The following is a 17951-nucleotide window of genomic DNA, read 5'->3' as shown; positions in this document are numbered from 1 at the left end:
GCAAAAACCTATTTAATTCCACATATATCACATTTGTGCTGTCGTTCACTGTGGCATTTCTTATGATAGTTGGGCTTTCCTTTATGGGTGTACGCTTTTCCATAAACATCACATGTGTGTGGTTTTACTCCTGTATGTATCCTCTTGGGGACAGTTAGATTTTTGTTATCTTTGAAATTCTGTCCACAGACATAACATTCATGTGGTTGATCACATTTTATAGTCCTGTTTAAGTTGGTCACACCTTCTTTATGTCCTAATTCTATTCCACATACTTGTATGCAGTGTTTGATCCGATTTAACAGCAAATGATTTTTCATACATAGTGTTGTGGTCATGCATCCATCTTTATTGTTCTTTCCAGGTATGTTTGCTGACCAGTGATACTGAAGTGTGATTAGTCCTGATTTCTATCCCTATCTCAGACTTGACTGGCTCTGTTATCCAAACTCTTCACTGTTGTCTACTTTACAAATGACACAGCATGGCGTAATTTGCATCCATCCATAGCACAGTGGTAGTATCACTGTAAGATAAGACAGCAATCATGATAATTTTGGTAATAGTTCATATACATGGGAAGGGATAAACAGGACAAAGACAAATGGTAATTTAACGATAATCCTGCCACAGCAAATCTTTACAAGATCCTGACCTCAAAAGAGTTAATGGAACCTTCAGTAATAAAAAGTTGAACAAGGCCTGGGGAATTCAGGAGTGGGTTAGATTTTACAAACCAGTTCTCAGGTGAGGGCCGGACTTAGGAAATGAAGAGGGTCACATTTTATCATGATAATGAATTTTATGAACTTTGAATTTTTTAATAGGTTTGGCATCCCACCATGCACTATTATTGATCCAAACTAGTGGAACATATCAGTGAAAGCTCTTCTGACAAGCATGTAAAGATCAGTCAATTGTCAGCAATGTTAGGCGTTGCTCTCACTGGAGAGAAGTTGGAATTGTGTGGGACATCTGGGATAACCTAATGTAGTGAGGATTTTGACATCAATCAAAGCAATTTTTATACAGTCCCAATTTAGTCATTTGGGGTATGGCCTTCATCTCTGCTAATAAGATCCAAGTACAGGGAATAAGGATGTAGTGCCTCCACACAAATTCATTATGCTATCTCAAAGTGCCCCCCCCCCCCCACGTAAATCATAACCAAAGCCAAAGTTACCCTTGAGTAAAGACTATGTTTTCAAATATGACCCCTTCCTCTCACACAGAGTTGGTCTACAAAATCTGAGAAATTGTTTACAGTCCTCGCAAACTAAATTATTTCCTGTCAATGCTACCTATATGGTACACATGCTACCGATATGGGACACTGCAGTATGAATTGTAACAAAACATGCACAATCAAATACAAATCTCTATATCATGTATTCCTTTCAATTTTACATCATTTTTACATTCCATAACGAAGGTTATGTATTATGGATAAAACGACTGTGTGTTTGTGTGTGTGTGTGTGTGTGTGTGTGTGTGTGTGTGTGTGTGTGTGCGTGTGTGTGTGTGTGTGTCACTATTTTTTCAAAAATGGCTGACTCAATGCAAACGAAATTTCGTGCACATGTTCTTTATGGTAATGGCTAACACTGATTAGGTTTTGGTGAACATTCTATGCATGTAATTAATGGCTTTCAGTACTTAGGCTACCTCTTAAGAATGCATGCTTCAAATTCAATATAATGTTGTACATACATACATCCATGATACAAAAGCACATCTGTTCTGAAATATTATTGATGTAACTTTTATTTTTAATAAGTTATTTGGTAATTGGATCTGTTCTGTTGGAGAATTCACTGAGATAAATTCATATGATCTCTTCGACTATTTCATTCTCAATCAAAATTGAAAATAGTGTTTGTACTATGTTGATATATATATTTCTGTGTGCCATGAAAGCATGGATGGGAAGATAATTAGTCAAACCAAACTCTCTCTGTACCAAAAATTCTGGAATGGACGGTTACACATAGACTTTGCCAATTTGTTTTACTATGGTCATTTAAAGCTCATAGGAATTCATCTTTTTTGTGAAATTTGTAAAGTTTCTAGTTTGTATTAAGGACACTATGAGTGAAGAATCGGGCCGAAATTTCGGGGATCAAGTATCCGTCATCACATGCTCGTAAAATCAGTATTCCTACTAATAACCCATACATTGATTTTACTGGCAAGAAAGAGCAGATGTCAATTAAGGTTTACAATTTACAACATCTAAAATGGTGGACTCAATCTTGTGAAAGATACGGTGAGTTAAAAATATGTCAAACTCAACTTTTGCAGAAGTGGATAATGTGTCAGCCGGAGTTCCAAAGCTACATTTTATTTTTGCTGTAGTAATAACTTTGCATATACAATATCATGTCTGGTTGCCCAGAATTTTTCTTTTCTACAAGGCATGAAGGAACAACAATATAAATATTTGCCCTTACGGGTGCTAAGGTATTCAGTTTACATCTGGTATCTTCTAGGACGGTTATTATATACTTTTGTCTGTCTGTCTATATGTATGAGTATACATGTGTATCTATCTCTGAATATCTGAGGAACAGCACCAATATCATTGTAGAAGAACTGTAGAGTTTGCATTATTTTGGCAATGTTTAGCTACATGGCAATTCATCACTTTCAAATTACATCATCATTTAACTATTGCTGATGTCGGTGTGGACTTAGAATGAGTGATATATCATTTGCTGATATATCACTGTTGCTATCTCTGTCATATAAGTTGTTGTAATGTACGTGGTCTTGTTGTGTTCAAAAAATGTTTTTAAAAAGGGCAAATGGTAATGATAGGTGGCCAGCTTCCTTGCCGGCAGCAATCGGCTCACTTGTCACGGGAGGGGGGGGGGGGGTTAGTTGCAGAGAGGGGTTACCTCTGTCCCTAAGTATGAAATGTGTTTGAAATTCAACCCAATTTCAATTCGTTTTATTGTGCAATATCGACATTATCTTTAACAAGAGTCTTAGTCATTGCTGACTTGTACTACAGGGTGACTCACGAACTGATGAATTGTACTACAGGGTGAATCACTGATTGTGCTGTCTTACATTCCACAGAGTCACTAAAGGATAGACCATTCGATATATATATACTGTTGACCGAGTGACAGCTTTCGCTTTGGGCTGACTGACTAACATGCTTGTGCTGTACTAAATTGACAGACAGACAGACTGACTGACTGACTGACTGACTGACTGACTGATATGTTTGCACTGTACTAGACTGACAGACTGACTGACTGACTGACTGACTGACTGACATGTTTGTGCTGTACTAGACAGACTGACTGACTGACTGATATGTTTGCATTGTACTAGACTGACAGACTGACTGCTAAGCTAACCCATCTAAGTTGTTAGTCTCTGATTATTCCTCTCTTTCATTTACACATACAAATGAATAGCAATACTGAACTTTAACAGCTGTGCTAAAAAACACATAAATTTGGTATTTTAGCAATTTAATGAAAATGTATTAATGTATCTACTACATGTTTAAATGTACTGACACTCGTTTCTGCTGATACAAGATTCTCAGCAACGGCTAACTTTAAATTTTCATTGACAGATCATTTATCTTGTTTTAGAACACGTGTCGTAATATGAGATAATGTTACCAAAAAGCTATGCTGTTGGCATTCCCGATTGACATAAAATAACAGATGTTCTCGGCATTGAAGAATTCAATACTCTAAACCATGTTGAGACAAACAACTTTCGCCAATAAAACGACCTTCATACTACAACGTTGTACATTAACATAGGAGGTGACTTCTAATGATACGGCCTAATAAAAAAAATGTGTGTTCCGGTTACACTTTAGAATAGGTGGGGTAGGAAGATATTTTTCATGTGTGAGTGTCTAGTACAGGTTCTTCATTATTTTCCAAATGGTCTCTGTGTTATTTATTTCTTCTTATCAGATGTACAGCCACTACAGACTGGAAGAACAGTTTTATATTGTATTATATTTAGTTGTCAGTTTTCGAATCCACTATTTCTCGCGACACTTAAGAATTTTCGCGATTTAATTATTTTTTCTCAAATAGGTAAGAAAATGTGTAGGGTCGGTAGTGAATATGTAGGTGGGGTCTGGTACCGGAACCAAACAATCCAAACGATTATTTGTTTAGGCCTAATAATTGAGTAATGTAAACTCCCTAACTCCGAGCTCATGATGTAACTACATGTGTGGTTTAGATTGATTACGTCGGCAAAGTCACCATACCACTATCTGACTATACTCGTAAATGGGTTTTGACATAAAGTTCTATGTTGGTTGATTGATCACCACTGATGGTATACTCACATTACATCAAGAGTTATTCGATTACGCCCGTAGTCAAACCAAACGATAGACTGATCATCCATCATTCCATTGTCACTTGTGAGCTAATTTTCTATTCAGGGATGGTTGTAATACCAAATAAAGGCATTATTGAATATTTTCGATACTCAGAAATACCGTCACCGGTGTTTGAACTTAAAAACGAGTAGTGTGTTTGTAAATACATAATAATGTCCTTATTTTGTATTACGACCATGCTTGAATACAATATTAGCCTACGCGATTGTGCATCACTCCCTCGGGGCATCACTCACAAAATGTTCAACAAATGTGAACAATTTATAATTGACAACTATGGCACCGAATGGGTCATTCTCGACAACCAGAGTTGATATTTCTATCGCGACACTTTGATATGTCAAGCGGTGCGTCTTCGAGGCTGTGGTTTAAGAGAACTAAATGGGTTTTTTAAAAACACGTACATTACCTGTCAGTAAACGAAGGCTGTATCTCCAAAGCTTGACCCAGAAAAGAAGCTACATAACGTGATGCGTCCTTCTTGAACATGTGTATAGAATGAAATCGAGACAGGTTGTGAGTTAGGCTTGGGCCAGACTTTATGAAGGGGGAGGGCACACATACAAAATGATATGCGACGGGTAGTTGAAGATTCTGATAGTCTGAGAGGGATTATTGAAAACTACTTTGCTCTTGATTTGTGATTTGACACTTTGGATCCAATTACTCCAAGTATGAGTCCAGTGATCACAGTCAAATGGATGTGTGTGTTAGTTTTAATATATCTCTCCCAGACATCTCACTGCTCACCCTACCCATTGAACTATAAGGGGGCATTCCTATATATACCTCTATGGCCTACCTGTAGACTTCTGGGACTACTACTTACACTATTTCGTTATTGAACATTTATTTCAATCTAGAGCACTTCCTCTATTTTAGAAATATTCCAAAGCGCTTCACAATAAATTAAAAGAGACATTAAAACATATCATATAATACAACCAATACATGCGAGGTAAAATTCGTAAATTAAGATAAATTTCTTTAAAAAAAATTAAAAAGAAGGTTTAGAAAACATACAAGGGGAAAATCAACTGTTACAAGTTATAAGAAAGTTTAAAAGGGTACGTCTTCAACCCTCTTTTCAATTACTCCACTTTATCAAAATTTCCAACTCTTCTGGAATGGACTTCCATAGACTCGGAGTACATACAGCAAAAAAAACTGTCATTCAACTTACTGCAAGATCGTTTACCAACGAGACTGTGACCACTATTTGTTCTTAGATTATTATTGAAGTTGTGAACTCCCTCAATCATACCAGTAATGTACACCGGAGTCATGCCGTTTGAAAACAAGTAAATTGACACTGAATTCTACCCACGTCTTAACTGGAAGCAGATGCAACTCAAGTAGTGATTGTGACGCGCTATCAAATTTCTTCAAACCTTTAACAACACACACTGCTCTATTTGGTAGACTGTAAGATACGTCGTGACGTTTCGCCCTCACCGGCCTCCTCTCACAGGGGTTGTTAGGGGTTGGCCGATGGTTGAGGGCGCCCCGTCACGGCGTACCTTACAGACTACTCTATTTGGTAGATATTGCAATTTGTCAAATAAGGGATCCGCCATTATTTACGACCAGGGGGTAGTCGGAGGAATTGCTTCGAAAATCCACAAAATTTGAGTGACCCCACCCCCTATCTGGCTTGAAGTTGTTTCGTAACACTATACGAAAAGTCTCATTTGCGCATGTCTGTCAGGGTGGATAAAGGTGGGTAGTATTTTGGGGGGTATATTTGTCTACTGGGAAAGACCATACTGTCACCCATCTTCACCAGGGGGGGTGACAGGGGGGAAAACCATAGTGTTTAACATGTTTTGTCCTCCTTAACCCAGCGAAATACTTGCAAGTGTTTGAAGTATTTGACACCCCGGGTATAGTTACCATAGTGACACCTTTACCCAACCTTTCACCCACAGGAAATCAGGGTAAACGTTGTTGTTTGAACTTTGGACATAGTGGAATATTTGTCAAAACTTTTACCAGGGTGTCAAAGTCCAATAAATGTTAGCCTTGCTGGTAATTTGAACATATTTGTCCCGGTGGTACTTCACTGATCATAGCTGCTTGTAAATCTATAGGAGTGGTATTCTTATGTTGTTCCTATCTTTACACAGGAGGCAAAGGTGATTATATGTGGATGAACGTTCCAGTGGTAAATGTTTCAATTTTACCCCTATTGTTCACTAATGTGTCAGTAGTTCAATGTCACAGCTGTATCGTTTCGGGTTTATTTGCTTGTCTGTACGTAATCTTCCCATTCTAGTTCATTGGTACAAAACATGGCCATCTGACTTCATCTTGCACCCAGTTCATCTGTTGGCGTTATGTACATGTGTATACGTGTATGCCCCCATCTAGAAAGGGTGCTAAAGACACACATTTGTCTGTGTGGAAAACGGTCAACTTCTACCGTTAGGGGAGATGAGGGTAAAGTTCTATGTCTTGCCTAAGTTTGTCACCACACACAATTATCTGATTGTTCCTATCTTTACACAGGAGGCAAAGGTGATTATATGTGGATGAACGTTCCAGTGGTAAATGTACCATTTATACCCTTATTGTTCACTATTGTGTCAGTAGTTCAAAGTCACAGCTGTATCGTTTCGGTATATTTGGTCGTCTGTGTATAGTCTTCCCATTCTAGTTCATCGGTACAAAATATGGTCCTCTGATTTCATCTTTCACCCAGTTCATCTATAAGCGTTATGTACATCCCCCTCCTTGACACAATTGTTTTCATAACCAACCCTTGCTACATACATACATACATACATACATACATACATACATACATACATACATACATACATACATACATACATACATACATACATACATACATACATACATACATACATACATACATACATACATTACATTACATTACATTACATTACATTACATTACATTCATGCATGCATGCATGCATGCATGCATGCATACACACACACACACATATACACACATACATACATACATACATACATACATACATACATACATACATACTTACATACATACATACAAACAATATCAAACTTTTTATTTTGAATTTAAATTTCCTTATAACATTATGGACGTAGCATATTTCAAGAGGAAGGCGTAACAATGAATGCAGCTTATTCCCAAAGTATTACCATATGTAAAAGTGGGTATTTGCTGAATCAAAGTTTGAGGGAGCCAAGTGGGGTGGGTACGGGAGGGGCAAACCAATCTAACCAACCACCAAGGCTTCGAACATTATCGACTATTTTGATTCTATCATGTCCAGCTGTGACATATGGTCAAAACTAAACTTGGCAAGTTGATGTCTGGTTCCGATGAGTACAAACTCAGTTCTACTTCTATTTAGTTCATTTAGTTCGACTAGCTGAGCCTGGGCTCCCTGTGGGAACACACACACACACACACATACATACATACATACATACATACATACATACATACATACATACATACATACATACATACATACATACATACATACATACATATTGTATTTATTTATTTATTTATTTATTTATTAAGCCGTGTACACAGGAAGTGACATTGGCAAGGAAATATACCAAAAGAAACACTGATGTTTACATAGGCTTGAAAATATTAAGTATATCACCGAGATATCTAGCTGTGACACTTGCTAGAATATCATCTACAAATGAAAAAATGTCCTTAAATAGAGTGATTATCAAATTTAAGTAACTGCGACTGTAAACTAAATAAAATGTCCAAGTGTTCATCTTCTTCATTATTTCATTTTTACACAGTAATGCACAGTGAAATTCATCTCCAATACTCGAACTACACAAAGTGCATAATCACTGTTTCCTTTCAATGTTGTTGTGACGGCCAGTTTCAATTGGCAATATATGGTTTAAAATCCTTAATTTTGTAACAGCTATTCTATCAAACATACATACATACATACATACATACATACATACATACATACATACATACATACATACATACATACATACATACACATGCATACATGTATATACGTACCTATGTGCATGCATGCATGCCATTAAGAAGTGATACGAGCACTCAAAATAATGTATGTCACATGTGTATTTCCCTTGTTCTGTATATAAGCACAGATTTCAATGCCACAAAAAAATCTGCAATATACAAGAATAAAGGTTGATTTCAATAACTGACGAGTTCTGGCATAACTATTGATTTTCAATCACAAATACAGTTGTTATTTCATAAAACTTGCATTTTACAAAACAATGATGTGCATATGTCCCAAATGACATTCTGCTGTGTGCCAAGTTTAAATGAAATGGAATGTTGCATTTCAGAGTAATGACATATTAATGTTACAGATTGAAGGACCCCAGGGCAGATGGAACCAGTGGTAATAGTTCACCCGTAGTAAAATGTTCGATTTGTTAGGCTGCAGTGCAGTGATCATCACTATGTATCAAGCTGCCTTGACTGTACTTGTGTGATTACAAAGTCTGATTACCAAGTTTCAGTCTCATTGACCAAGTACTCTTTGAGATATAAGTGTTTACCAAAATTCACATTTTTACACCTAACTTGCATATCACTAAAGAGATTATATCCTTAACATTTCTTCATCCATACACCCCAGATACAACCCCTATTAAATTTCAGCACAATCTACTCAGTAGATTGAAAGATTTTTTACCAATCAGACACATTTTAGCCCTAAATTACATATCACTGATGGAATCATCATGTCATGAACATTTCTTAATCTAAACACCCCAAAGAATGTTACCACCAATATCAGACCAAATGTTTTTTCGACCCAAATCACACACTGGTGGTAAGATCATTTTGATTTAAACAATTTCGCAACTAGACATCTAAGGTAATACACCCACCAAATATTATGGCAATCAGTCTGTGCTGGAAATTTAACCTGCCAAACATAATATTATTACGGCAGTCTTGATTTGAATCTATTTTTCTTTCACCGTAAAATGTGTGACTTCTTATTCTTTGTACAAACTTTTGTAAGGATAGTGCATTTAAATGAACACGTTTTAATCATAGACACTGTCTATGATTTAATTCAACTGTGCTAAAAACTGTTTTCAAAGCTACCCCAAACACATGTTAATCTTTATGCCATTGACATTGGCATGTGAAGTAACCCATAAAAGATGTAATGGTTTCATTGCATCAATAAAACAAAAACCTTTCATTTCATTTCTGGGCCGAGTCAAACCATCTTTTAACACAACAAATCATGTTTTTGGAAACCCAAAGCACAACTCTGATGTGATCGCTTTCATTTGAACAATTTCCCATCTAGACACCCTAAGTAATGTCCCCACCAAATAGCAAGCCAATTGGCCTGGCTTTTCTTTCCCTTTAAGTCATTTACACACACACACACACACACACACACACACACATTTCTCGATGCCTATAGTCCTACTGAACCTAGTTCAATTGTGCTAAAATGGTTTGGATACTAGGGGTACTTTTCACAAACTGTTTTGGCACCCAAAAGTGAGGGTCAGAATAGTGTAGTATCTCAACATAAAGACAGTAGACACAAAGGTACCACTCATTTTCCATGTTTTTGAAACTTTTCTGTTTCATTAGTCACTATCCGTTAATCAAAGCAGGTCTACTTACTGCTGCAATGTTCTTTTACAGCAACAAAGATTTCTTTTGCACACAATGTGTTCACTGCTTCATGTATTGCAATCATCAATGGCTATGCCAAAGTTAGCCTCCACTTTACACAATCTAGGTTGCCAACTTACAAATGTAACCTTACATGTGGAACGTCCTGAGCTCCATTATTATTGGCAATTCTGTTCATATATTTACTCATTGTTCAAAACAGTTGACTTCTGTTCAACCCATGTTTAATATACACTTCATATTTACTTCTAACTCAGCCCTTCTCCTATTCATTTTAAGGGTATTTTCAAATTCAGGGTAGCTAAAAGGATCATGCAATAACAATGCTGTCTTGGCAAATAATAGTTTCAAGTTGGATTGTGTCTCTAGGCCTGTCTTCCAAATGCATCACTCACATTTCCCAAATTGTCAATTACTATGTCTTTTTCTATGGGTAGCCATGTTTCCTCTTCGATTGAATGCTTTTCCGCAAATGTCACATAGATAGGGCTTTTCACCAGTATGCAGTTTGCTATGGTCCTTTAGGCCTCCTCTTTGGGTGAAAGATTTTCCACACACATCACATTTGTAAGGTCGTTCACCAGTATGGATTTTGCTATGTTGGCGCAAATAGTGTTTATGACTAAAAGTCTTTTCACAAACACCACATGCATATGGTTTTTCATCAGTGTGAAGTGTTTCATGGATTTGAATGGATCTTTTTGAAGTGAATGATTTTCCACACACATCACATTTGTATGACCGTTCACCTGAGTGCGTTTTTGTATGTTTGGCAAGATTGTCTTTTCCATGAAATGCTTTACCACAAATATCACATGTATATGGCTTTTCAATGGTGTGGATTGTTTCATGGCTTGTAAGGTCACTTTTTCGAGTGAATGATTTTCCACATATATTACATTTGTGTGGTTTTTCTCCAGTATGGATTCTCGTATGTTCATTCAAACTTGATTTCTGACTGAAGGTTTTTCCACAAACATCACATTTATATGGCTTTTCACCAGAATGAATTCTTTCATGGATGTTAAGATATGTACTACCTGTGAACAATTTTCCACATGTATCACATTTGTGTGGGTTTTCATGGAGTATTCGATGACGCTTCAGGCATTTTTTCAAACAGAATGCTTTTCCACATACATCACATGTGTATGGTTTATCACCAATGTGGCGTTTACCATGGTCAAGTAACTCTCTTTTCCGAGGGAATGATTTCTCACACACATCACATTTGTATGGTTTTTCACCAGTATGGATTATTTTATGTTTAGTCAAACCTCCTTTCTGCTTGAAAACTTTTCCACAAACACTGCATGTATGTGGCTGTCCGTCTGCGTGAATTGTTCGATGGGTTTTCAGTTCTCCTTTGCGAATATATGATTTTCCACACACATCACATTTGAATGGTCGTTCTCCAGTATGGATTCTGCTATGGGCGTTACATTCATTTCTCCAATTGAAACACTTTCCACAAACATCACATGCGTATGGTTTTTCACCACTGTGGATTCTTTTGTGAGTGATTAAGTGGCCTGACCGAGAAAATAATTTCCCACAAATATCACATTTGTATGGGCGCTCACCAGTATGTATTCTTTTATGTAGGTAAAGCACATCTTTCTGACGGAATTTTTTTCCACATACATCACAATGATATTTCCTTTCATCACTATGAATTTCTCTATGTATGTCCAATTTTCTCTTCACTTTAAAAGCCATTTCACAAATACCACATTTGTATGGGCGTTCGCTACTGTGGATTGTTTTATGAACAACCAGGTGTGCTCTCTGAGTGAATGCTTTTCCGCACACATCACATTTGTATGGCCGTTCTCCTGTATGAATTCTTTTGTGGGTGTCAAGCAGACATTTCCAAATAAATAATTTTCCACAGATATCGCATTTATAGTTATGACAATGTCTATGCCGGGCCATACTTCCTTTAATTGCAAAACGTATTTAATTCAACATATATCACATTTAACTGTCGTTTACCGTCGCATTTCTTATGATAGTTGGGCTTTCCTTTATGGGTGTAGACTTTTCCATAAACATCACATGTGTGTGGTTTACTCCTGTAAATTGTCTCTTGGGGACAATTAGTTTTTTGTTATCTTTGAAATTCTGTCCACAGACATAACATTCATGTGGTTGGTCACATTTTATAGTCCTGTTTAAGTTGGTCACACCTTCTTTATGTCCTAATTCTATTCCACATACTTGTATGCAGTGTTTGATCCGATTTAACAGCAAATGATTTTTCATACATAGTGTTGTGGTCATGCATCCATCTTTAATGTTCTCTCCAGGTACATTTGCTGACCAGTGATACTGAAGTGTGATTAGTCCTGATTTCTATCCCTATCTCAGACTTTACTGTCTCTGTTATCCAAACTCTTCACTGTTGTCTACTTTACAAATGACACAGCATGGTGTAATTTGCATCCATCCATAGCACAGTGGTAGTATCACTGTAAGATAAGACAGCAATCATGATAATTTTGGTAATAGTTCATATACATGGGAAGGGGTAAACAGGACAAAGACAAATGGTAATTTAACGATAATCCTGCCACAGCAAATCTTTGCAAGGTCCTGACCTCAAAAGAGTTAATGGAACATTCAGTAATAAAAAGTTGAACAAAGCCTGGGGGATTTAGGAGTGGGTTAGATTTTACAAACCAGTTCTCAGGTGAGGGCCGGACTTAAGAAATGAAGAGGATCACATTTTATTACGATAATGAATTTTATTAACTTTGAATTTTTTAATAAGTTTGGCATCCCACCATGCACTATTATTGATCCAAACTAGTGGAACAAATGAGTGAAAGCTCTTCTGACAAGCATGTAAAGATCAGTCAATTGTCAGTAATGTTAGGCGTTGCTATCACAGGAGAGAAGGTGGAATTGTGTGGGACATCTGGGATAACCTAATGTAGTGAGGATTTTGACATCCATCAAAGCAATTTTTATACAGTACCCATTTAGTCATTTGGGGTATGGCCTTCAGCTCTGCCAATAAGATTCAAACAAAGGGAATAAGGATGTAGTGCCTCCACACAATTATCATGCTATCTCAAAGTGTCCCCCCCCCCCCGTAAATCATAACCAAAACCAAAGTAACCCTTGAGTAAAGACTATGTTTTCAAATATGACCCCTTCCTCTCACACAGAGTTGGTCTACAAAATCTGAGAAATTGTTTACAGTCCTCGCAAACTAAATTATTTCCTGTCAATGCTACCTATATGGTACACATGCTACCGATATGGGACACTGCAGTATGAATTGTAACAAAACGTGCACAATCAAATACAAATCTCTATATCATGTATTCCTTTCAATTTTACATCATTTTTACATGTCATAAGAAAGGTTATGTATTAGGGATAAAACGACTGTGTGTGTGTATGTGTGTGTGTGTGTGTGTGTGTGTGTCACTATTTTTACAAATATGGCTGGCCCAGTGCAAACGAAATTTCGTGCACATGTTCTTTATGGTAATGGCTAGAACTGATTAGGTTTTGGTGAACATTATATGCATGTAATTAATGGTTTTCAGTACTTAGGCTACCTATTAAGAATGCATGCATCAAATTCAATATAATGTTGTACATACATCCATGATACAAAAGCACATCTGTTCTGAAATATTATTGATGTAACTTTTATTTTCAATAAGTTATTTGGTAATTAGATCTGTTCCGTTGGAGAATTCACTGAGATAAATTCATATGATCTCTTCGACTATTTCATTCTCAATCAAAATTGAAAATAGTGTTTGTACTATGTTGATATATGTTTGCACTCCCGTGTATTTCTGTCTGCCATGAAAGCATGGATGGGAAGATAATTAGTCAAACCAGGTCAGCTTCAATTCTTGGTAATATTACCCTCTCTTTGTACCAAAAATTCTGGAATGGACCGTTACACATAGACTTTGCCAATTTGTTTTACTATGGTCATTTAAAGCACATCGCAATTCATCTTTTTTATGTAAAGTTTCTAGTTTGTATTAAGGACACTATGAGTGAAGAACCTGGCCGAAATTTCGGGGATCAAGTATGCTTCATCACATCGCCGTAAAATCAGTATTCCTACAAATAACCCATACATTGATTTTACTGGCAAGAAAGAGCAGATGTCAATTAAGGTTTACAATTTACAACATCTAAAATGGTGGACTCAATCTTGTGAAAGATACGGTGAGTTAAAAATATGTCAAACTCAACTTTTGCAGAAGTGGATATATACAATGTGTCAGCCGGAGTTCCAAAGCTACATTTTATTTTTGCTGTAGTAATAACTTTGGATATACAATATCATGTCTGGTTGTGCAGAATTTTTCTTTTCTACAAGGCATGAAGGAACAACAATATAAATGTTTGCCCTTACGGGTGCTAAGGTATTCAGTTTACATCTGGTATCTTCTACGACGGTTATTATATACTTTTGTCTGTCTGTCTGTCTATATGTATGAGTATACATGTGTATCTATCTCTGAATATCTGAGGAACAGCACAAATATCATTGTAGAAGAACTGTAGAGTTTGCATTATTTTGGCAATGTTTAGCTACATGCCAATTCATCACTTTCAAATTACATCATCATTTCACTATTGCTGATGTCGGTGTGGACTTAGAATGAGTATCCATTTCCTGATATATCACTGTTGCTATCTCTGTTATATAAGTTGTTGTAATGTACGTGGTCTTGTTGTGTTCAAAAAATGTTTTTAAAAAGGGCAAATGGTAATGATAGGTGGCCAGCTTCCTTGCCGGCAGCAATCGGCTCACTTGTCACGGGAGGGGGGGGTTAGTTGCAGAGAGGGGTGACCTCTGTCCCTAAGAATGAAATGTGTTTGAAATTCAACCCAATTTCAATTCGTTTTATTGTGCAATATCGACATTATCTTTAACAAGAGTCTTAGTCATTGCTGAATTGTACTACAGGGTGACTCACTAACTGATGAATTGTACTACAGGATGAATCACTGATTGTGCTGTCTTACATTCCACAGAGTCACTAACGGATAGACCATTCGATATATACTGTTGACCGAGTAACAGCTTTCGCTTTGGGCTGACTGACTAACATGCTTGTGCTGTACTAAACTGACAGACAGACAGACTGACTGACTGGCTGACTGATTGACATGTTTGTGCTGTACTAGACTGACAGACTGACTGACTGACTGACTGACTGACATGCTTGCACTGTACTAGACTGACAGACTGACTGCTAAGCTAACTCATCTAAGTTGTTAGTCTCTGATTATTCCTCTCTTTCATCTACACAAATAAATGAATAGCAATACTGAACTTTAATAGTTGTGCTAAAACAATTCATAAATTTGGTATTTTAGCAATTTAATGAAAATGTATTAATGTAACTACTACATGTTTAATGTACTGACACTCGTTTCTGCTGATACAAGATTCTCAGCAACGGCTAACTTTAAATTTTCATTGACAGATCATTTATCTTGTTTTAGAACACGTGTCTTAATATGAGATAATGTTTCCAAAAAGCTATGCTGTTGGCATTCCCGATTGACATAAAATAACAGATGTTCTCGGCATTGAAGAATTCAATACTCTAAAACATGTTGAGACAAACAACTTCCGCCAATACAACGACCTTCATACTACAACGTTGTACATAGGAGATGACTTCTAATGATACGGCCTAATAAAAAAATGTGTGTTCCGGCTACACTTTAGAATAGGTGGGGTTGGAAGATATGTTTCATGTGTGCGTGTCTAGTTCAGGTTCTTCATTATTTTCCAAATGGTCTCTGTGTTATTTATTTCCTCTTATCAGATGTACAGCCATTACAGATTGGAAGAACAGTTTTATATTGTATTATATATAGTTGTCAGTTTTCGAATCCACTATTTCTCGCGACACTTAACAATTTTCGCGATTTAATTATTTTTTCTCAAATACGTAAGAAAATGTGTAGGGTCGGTAGTGAATATGTAGGTAGGGTCTGGTACCGGAACCATACAATCCAAACGATTATTTGTTTAGGCCTAATAATTGAGTAGTGTAAACTCCCTAACTCCGAGCTAGTGATGTAACTACATGTGTGGTTTAGATTGATTACGTCGGCAAAGTCACCATGCCACTATCTGACTATACTCGTAAATGGGTTTTGACATACAGTTGTATGTTGGTTGATTGATCACCACTGATGGTATACTCACATTACATCTAGAGTTATTCGATTACGCCCGTAGTCAAACCAAACGATAGACTGATCATCCATCATTCCATTGTCACTTGTGAGCTAATGTTCTATTCAGGGATGGTTGTAATACCAAATAAAGGCATTATTGAATATTTTCGATACTCAGAAATACCGTCACCGGTGTTTGAACTTAAAAACGAGAAGTGTATTTGTAAATACATAATAATGTCCTTATTTTGTATGACGACCATGCTTGAATACAATATTAGCCTAAGAGATTGTGCATCACTCCCCGGAGCATCACTCACAAAATGTTCAACAAATGTCAACAATTTATAATTAACAACTATGACGCCGAATGGGTCATTCTTGACAAGCAGAGTTGATATTTCTATCGCGACACTTTGATATGTCAAGCGGTGCGTCTTGGAGGCTGTGGTTTAAGAGAACTAAGTGGGTTTTTTTTTTTAAACGTACATTACCTGTCAGTGAACGAAGGCTTTATCTCCAAAGCTTGACCCAGAAAAGAAGCTACACAACGTGATGCGTCCTTCTTGAACATGTGTATAGAATGAAATCGAGACAGGCTGTGAGTTAGGCTTGGATCAGACTTTATGAAGGGGGAGGGCACGCATACAAAATGATATGCGACGGGTAGTTGAAGATTCTGATTGTCTGAGAGGGGTTATTGAAACTACTTTGCTCTTGATTTGTGATTTGACACTTTGGATCCAATTACTCCACGTATGAGACCAGTGATCACAGTCAAATGGATGCGTGTGTTAGTCTTAATATACCTCTCCCAGACATCTCACTGCTCAGCCTACCCATTGAATTATAAGGGGGCATTCCTATACCTCTATGGCCTACCTGTAGACTTCTGGGACTACTACTTACACTATTTCGTTATTGAACATTTATTTCATTCTAGAGCACTTCCTCTATTTTAGAAATATTCCAAAGCGCTGCACAATAAATTAAGAGACATTAAAACATATCATATAATACAACCAATACATGCGAGGCTAAATTCGTAAATTAAGATAAATTTCTAAAAATAAAAATAAAAAAAAAAGTTTAGAAAACATACAAGGGGAAAATCAACTGTTACAAGTTGTAAGAAAGTTTAAAAGGGTCCGTCTTCAACCCTCTTTTCAATTACTCCACTTCATCAAAACTTCCAACTCTTCTGGAATGGACTTCCATAGTCTCGGAGTACATACAGCAAAAAAAACCTGTCATTCAACTTACTGCAAGATCGTTTACCAAGGAGACTGTGACCACTATTTGTTCTTAGATTATTATTGAAGTTGTGAACTCCCTCAATCATACCAGTAATGTACACCGGAGTCATGCCGTTTAAAAACGAGTTTAAAAACAAGTAAATTTGACACTGAATTCTACCCACGTCTTAACTGGAAGCAGATGCAACTCAATTAGTGATTGTGACACGCTATCAAATTTCTTCAAACCTTTAACAACACACACTGCTCTATTTGGTAGATATTGCAATTTGTCAAATAAGGGATCCGTCATTATTTACGACGGGGGGGGGGGGTAGTCGGAGAAATTGCTTCGAAAATCCACAAAATTTGAGTGACCCCACCCCCTATCTGGCTTGAAGTTGTTTCGTAACACTATACGAAAAGTCTCATTTGCGCTTGTCTGTCAGGGTGAATAAAGGTGGGTCGTATTTTGGGGGGTATATTTGTCTACTGGG

Source organism: Glandiceps talaboti, chromosome 11 (genome assembly GCF_964340395.1).
Source record: "Glandiceps talaboti chromosome 11, keGlaTala1.1, whole genome shotgun sequence".
In the NCBI taxonomy this organism is placed as follows: domain Eukaryota; kingdom Metazoa; phylum Hemichordata; class Enteropneusta; family Spengelidae; genus Glandiceps; species Glandiceps talaboti.
The sequence above is the reverse complement of the archived record's forward strand: the minus strand, read 5'-3'. Positions refer to the sequence as shown.